At 40.4% G+C, this 6,888-nt stretch overlaps 1 pseudogene; it reads left to right on the forward strand.

Moving 5' to 3' along the window:
- Window positions 1-1,047: 1,047 nt before the first annotated feature.
- On the forward strand, window positions 1,048-4,822 carry LOC120882645 (annotated as a pseudogene).
- The last annotated feature ends 2,066 nt before the right edge of the window (window positions 4,823-6,888 follow it).

The following is a 6,888-nucleotide window of genomic DNA, read 5'->3' on the forward strand; positions in this document are numbered from 1 at the left end:
TAAGTAATACTGTACATTGAATAGGCTAACTGACAAAGGAAAGAGCAAAATGATACTGGAATATAATGGAATTAGGAAGAGGTTCATGGAGTTCTTTAAATGTTTTAGATAAGTATGCAAGGCATATGAAGGACTGTAAGGAAAGAAGATTGCAAGATAGGAAAGTCTGAAGGCTAGCCTGAAGTGTGGGGATTAGAAAGAGGGGATATTCAAAGGCTTTTTTAAATGACTGAAAAAGTTAGTGCCAAGAACAGATAAGGTAAAGTCAGGAGAATGAACATGTTTGTAGGAAAATGTTGAGGCTAAACAAAAGAATGCATTTTAATCTAAGATTTTATGTATTTATTTAATTATAAATAGTTATTTGTTGTAAAAGTTCATTTTAAATGTTAAAATTTTAGCCAAAACAAATTTATATATTAGCTTTAATTTTACTATTGATACATATGATCAACATAGAGACCACTAGTAAACTGAAGTCATCAATCATCTACCTTAACTTCCATCTTGACCTCTAAAGACTAAAGATTAGGATAGCTACAATGAGGGAAGCTAAACCCAAACATGTGAATTTTCCTTTAATTTCTATATAGAATTCCTATGGGGCCGTGCCAGATAACCTAAGATGTATTAAATGATTTTTTATTCCCTAGGAGAGTGACTTGAATTCCTCAGCAAGTATTGAATTATGTATTAATCTAAAAGCAAATATCAAAACACTTTGGAAAGTAGACATCCTTACAATGTGATATAGGTAGCTAATCAAATACCACAAATACAAAATCAAACTGATGGATTTATTGATGCCCAGATCTATCACATGTTCCTTTTGAATATAAATATATAAATGTATTAAATTTGAATAAAAGTTCACATATATTTGCAGACGTCATTGATATATTTGCTTTGCTTCTATGAATTAATGCTCATTGTTTCAAACAAAAAATAATTTGTTCTTCCTTTGCAAGTAGAAAATTAACTATTTCCATAGTTTGAATAAATATGATTTTATTTAAACACTCAGGAGTCTCCGGCGGCGGCGTCCGGCGCGCTGGCGGCCTGCTGGGCGGGCTGAGGGGCCGGTGGCGCGTGGCTGAGGCAGAGCGACAGAACGGGTGAGCCACCACGGCGACAGAACAGTTTCAAGACCAGTACACAGAGCTTCCATATTCATCAGTTGTTCAACTTTACCAAGCCGAATACTAAGATCCGTGCATTTTACGGTTGTCTACTTTTAAAAGATAATGACTACTGATGAAGCTGTCAAGAACAATGGAGAAAGCTCTGCAGCAGCTGTTGCTGAACAGGGAGAGGATAGTACCTCCAAAAAAGATAGAGGAGTATTAAAGATTGTCAAAAGAGTGGGAAATAGTGAGGAAACACCAATGATTGGAGACAGTTTATGTCCATTACAAAGGGAAATTGTCAAATGGAAAGAAGTTTGATTCCAATCATGACAGAAATGAACCATTTGTATTTAGTCTTGGCAAAGGCCAAGTTATCAAGGCATGGGACATGGGGGTGGCTACCATGAAGAAAGGGGAGATCTGTCATTTACTGTGCAAACCAGAATATGCATATGGCTCAGCTGGCAGTCTCCACAAAATTCCCTCAAATGCAACTCTCTCTTTTGAGATTGAGCTCCTTGATTTGAAAGGAGAGGATTTATTTGAAGATGGAGGTATTATTTGAAGAATCAAACGGAAAGGAGAAGGGTATTCAAACCCAAATGAGGGAGCGACAGTAGAGATCCACCTGGAAGGCCGCTGTGGTGGAAGCACGTTAGATTGCAGAGATGTGGGGTTCATCGTTGGTGAAGGAGAAGACCACGACATTCCAATTGGAATCGACAAAGCCCTGCAGAAAATGCAGTGTGAGGAACAATGTATTTTATATCTTGGACCACGATATGGTTTTGGAGAGGCAGGGAAGCCTAAATATGGCATTGAACATAATGCTGAGCTTATATATGAAGTTACACTTAAGAGCTTCGAAAAGGCCAAAGAATCCTGGGAGATGGATACCAAAGAAAAACTGGAGCAGACTGCCATTGTCAAAGAGAAGGGGACTGTGTACTTCAAGGGAGACAAGTACACGCAGGCGGTGATTCAGTATGGGAAGATAGTGTCCTGGTTAGAGATGGAATATGGCTTATCAGAAAAGGAATCGATAGCTTCTGAGTCATTTCTGCTTGCTGCCTTCCTGAACCTGGCCATGCGCTACCTGAAGCTCAGAGAATACACCCAAGCCGTGGAGTGCTGCCAGGCCCTTGGGCTGGACAGTGCCGATGAGAAGGGCTTGTACATGCGGGGTGACGCCCAGCTGCTCAGGAATGAGTTCGAGTCAGCCAAGGGCGACTTTGAGAAGGTGTTGGAAGTAAACCCCTAGAGTAAGGCTGCAAGACTGCAGATCTCCATGTGCCAGAAAAAGGCTAAGGAGCACAACGAGCAGGACCACAGAATCTATGCCAGCATGTTCAAGAAGTTGGCAGAGCAGGATGCAAAGGAAGAGGCCAGTAAAGCAATGAGCAGGAAGACTTTAGAAGGGGTCACCAACGAAAAAGAAATAGGAAGTCCATCGATGGACGAGCAGAAAGCTGAAGGGCACGTATGACACCATGCCATGGAGGGAAGAGTCCTAACAAACTCGGCCCCTCCTCCATGGGCTTTCACCCAACTCAGGACTAATCAGTGTTTAATGTAAAGTTTGTTATAGTCTATGTGATTCTGGAAGCAAACAGCAAAACCAGTAGCTTCCTAAAAAACCACCACCCTCCTGCTGCCCAGAGGTCTCATCGCGGGGGCAGCGTGGGACCACTCCAGGTGGAACAGAGCAGCGCCTGTCAGTGTGGAGAGTGAGCCAGCACCTAAGTCCAGCTCATTTCAGTTGATGTCAACTTACAATATCCAATTCCGGGTCCCTTGAGATCATTCTAACAATTGGGGGCTGTCTGTTAGGTTTTACATTTGATTGAACTTTAATAGCACTGCAGAAACCTAGAAATCAATGCTTGATGAGTTTCTTCTTTTCTATAGTTGGGCAGGGGAGAGTTGGGGGTGGGGGAAGTTTTGTTTTCCAAATGACTGAAGTGCTCTGAATGCAAGCTGTTGCATTTTTAACAAACAGAACCCACTGTAGAGGGGCCAGGTCCCCCTCAGCTCCACAGCAGCATCACACACTTGAAAGCCAGAACCTCAGAGGCATCTCGCTTGCTTGCTGACTTTGCCGCCTTAGTCAAGCAACCCCGCTGTGAGAGCAGTTTCTGCCCCGCAGCCTGTCCCCTGAGGGGGACCCTGTCATTCCTAAAACACTCTTCCACGATGGTGAGCAGGAGGAGGTTCTAGATTAGCCTTCCCCGCTTTGGATGATTTCCGAGACACTGAAATGTGAAGAGAGTAGTCAGAATTGTGCTTGTTCTTCCCTCCTCTGTCTCTGGTAGGAAAGAATGTTGCATCCAGTAATGCCTGCTCATTGCTACCGTTCAGTTTCTTACTTCCATTCTGACCTCTCCTATCAAGAATTTCAGACTTGTTCTTATATCTTTGACGTGGAGTGAGTTTTTATTTAACCTATCTATCTAGGATCCTTGAAGCATTTTTTTGTTGTTGTCTTTTTAAAATTCCTGTCTCATAAACACATGTATACTGATATATGGAAGTTTATTTACACTCCTATTTTTTATGACTTATTTACTACTAAGTAGCTTAATTTTTAAAAAACAAAATCTGTGAGGTTGAAAAAATAAATCATTGCTCTTCTACATTAACCATTTTCCTTGCAGGTTCGACATGCTGTAGCTTTCTTTTCCTGCACTAATAGCTGCTTTGTTCTGGTATGAGTTATGGAAAAGAGTTGAAAACAGCTTCCCATGCAGGTACATCTAGCCTAAAATCTCCAGTACTTGGCATTGAATTAGGGCAAGTCTTAAATACGTACATGTAGTTGAATTTAGTCCTTACACGTAAGCGACATTAAGCACAGCTTTCTAGTCCCACAGCCTAAGAAATAAGAAGCACTCATAGGAATGCATTTGGCAACGCAAAAAACATTTGTTTCAACCTGGAACATCTCACCTTTTTAAATCCTAAAAAACACTGGCAATTATATTTTAGATTCATTTTTATTTTTATGGTGGTTTTAACAAAACACTTTATTCTTGGGTTAGGACCCATGTTAAAACATTAAAGTCATTTCCTTTTTATACCAGTTTTCGTCTCTATGGAACAAATGGAATTGAGTTTCTCCTTTAATGATAACTAGAATTCTTTTTAATTTCTCATGTACACATTTGTCTTTTTTCATGAGTTATTTCTTTAAAAAGCCCCAATCTCACCTAGAGAATATAAAGCAAAAGTTGATTTTGCTTATCTGCTTAACTGTCTAGTATTTGTAGCTCTGTTGACTAGAGCATGACTCCAATGAGGCCAAGATTGAAATTAGATCCTAAAAAGGCCAGTTAGATTTTTGCAGGTAACAAGCAAAATAGTATTCCCAAAACTAGATTCTCTTAGCCCACTGTCTCCCTAGTATAGGTTATGGGTCATGGGAACAGAAAAGGAAGGTGTGGAGGGGACAGAGGGGAAGGGTGGGCAGGTGGTTCAGAGGAAACTATTACAAAGTGCCCATCACCACTCAAGACAAGGAAACTTCATGTATTCTTGTATCAAATTCAGTAATTTTAAACAATTTGTCTATAAATCAGCTGTCTCTTAGACTGCATTTGGAGTGGTAAGACAGATGAATTAACAGCAGATTGGTTTTTAAAACTATTCAGATGTACTTTTTTGGTGTTCCTTAAATAAATTCAGAAAAACAAATGTGATTTCCCATTAAAAAAATAAAATAAATAAATAAATAAACACTCAGATACTGAATTTCAATACATAATTAATTTGAGTATACTTTGAAGTGTGGGAGATAATCAGGGTTTTATCTTTGCCTTTAATAAAGACTAGACCAATAATGTTATCTTCATAGCTAAATTTTCATCTCTGGATTTATAGAACTAACAGATATGGGTGTTTTCTTCTGAGGAAATTATGATTTCGAGGAATTTGATTAACATGAGTGCTCATTTCTTCCCTTAATAAGAAATTTGAAAGTTGAGAATTTGTTCAGTTCAGTTCAGTCGCTCAGTCATTTCCGGCTCTTTGTGACGCCATGAATCGCAGCATGCCAGGCCTCCCTGTCCATCACCATCTCCCAGAGTTCACTCAGACTCACATCCATCGAGTCCATGATGCCATCCAGCCATCTCATCCTCGGTTGTCCCCTTCTCCTCCTGCCCCCAATCCCTCCCAGCATCAGAGTCTTTTCCAATGAGACAACTCTTCTCTTGAGGTGGACAAAGTACTGAAGTTTCAGCTTTAGCATCATTCCTTCCAAAGAACACCCAGGACTGATCTCCTTCAGAATGGACTGGTTGGATCTCCTTGCAGTCCAAGGAACTCTCAAGAGTCTTCTCCAACACCACAGTTCAAAAGCATCAATTCTTTGGTGCTCAGCCTTCTTCACAGTCCAACTCTCACATCCATACATGACCACTGGAAAAACCATAGCCTTGACTAGATGGACCTTAGTCGGCAAAGGAATGTCTCTGCTTTTGAATGTACTATCTAGGTTGGTCATAACTTTCCTTCCAAGGAGTAAGCGTCTTTTAATTTCATGGCTGCAGTCACCATCTGCAGTGATTTTGGAGCCCAGAAAATAAAGTCTGACACTGTTTGCACTGTTTCCCCATCTATTTCATATGAAGTGATGGGACCAGATGCCATGATCTTCGTTTTCTGAGTGTTGAGCTTTAAGCCAACTTTTTCACTCTCCTCTTTCACTTTCATCAAGAGGCTTTTTAGCTCCTCTTCACTTTCTGCCATAAGGGTGGTGTCATCTGCATATCTGAGGTTATTGATATTTTTCCCAGCAATCTTGATTCCAGCTTGTGTTTCTTCCAGTCCAGCGTTTCTCATGATGTACTCTGCATAGAAGTTAAATAAGCAGGGTGACAATATACAGCCTTGACATACTCCTTTTCCTGTTTGGAACCAGTCTGTTGTTCCATGTCCAGTTCTAACTGTTGCTTCCTGACCTGCACACAGATTTCTCAAGAGGCAGGTCAGGTGGTCTGGTATTCCCATCTCTTTCAGACTTTTCCACAGTTTATTGTGATCCACACATTCAAAGGCTTTGGCATAGTCAATCAAGCAGAAATAGATGTTTTTTTGGAACTCTCTTGCTTTTTCCATGATCCAGCAGATGTTGGCAATTTGATCTCTGGTTCCTCTGCCTTTTCTAAGAATTTGTAGACCTTAATATTTTATTTAATATTAAACAATATTATTATTTTATTATTAATATTTTGTTAATTATTAATTTATTTTAACTACTTTTATTAATTAAAATAATTTTAATTAATATTTTTATTCTTATTATTGTTATAAATAATAATCAGTTCAGCTCTGTTCAGTCGCTCAGTCGTGTCCAACTCTTTGCGACCCCATGATTCGCAGCACGCCAAGCCTCCCTGTCCATCACCAACTCCCAGAGTTCACTCAGACTCACGTCCATCGAGTCAGTGATGCCATCCAGCCATCTCATCTTCTGTCGTCCCCTTCTCCTCCTGCCCCCAATCCCTCTCAGCATCAGTCTTTTCCACTGAGTCAACACTTCACATGTGGTGGCCAAAGTACTGGAGTTTCAGCTTTAGCATCATTCCTTCCAAAGAAATCCCAGGACTGATCTCCTTCAGAATGGACTGGTTGGATCTCCTTGCAGTCCAAGGGACTCTCAAGAGTCTTCTGCAGCACCACATTTCAAAAGCATCAATTCTTTGGTGCTCATCCTTCTTCACAGTCCAACTCTCACATCCATACATGACCACAGGAAAAACCA

This window comes from Oryx dammah, unplaced genomic scaffold (genome assembly GCF_014754425.2).
Source record: "Oryx dammah isolate SB20612 unplaced genomic scaffold, SCBI_Odam_1.1 HiC_scaffold_23, whole genome shotgun sequence".
In the NCBI taxonomy this organism is placed as follows: domain Eukaryota; kingdom Metazoa; phylum Chordata; class Mammalia; order Artiodactyla; family Bovidae; genus Oryx; species Oryx dammah.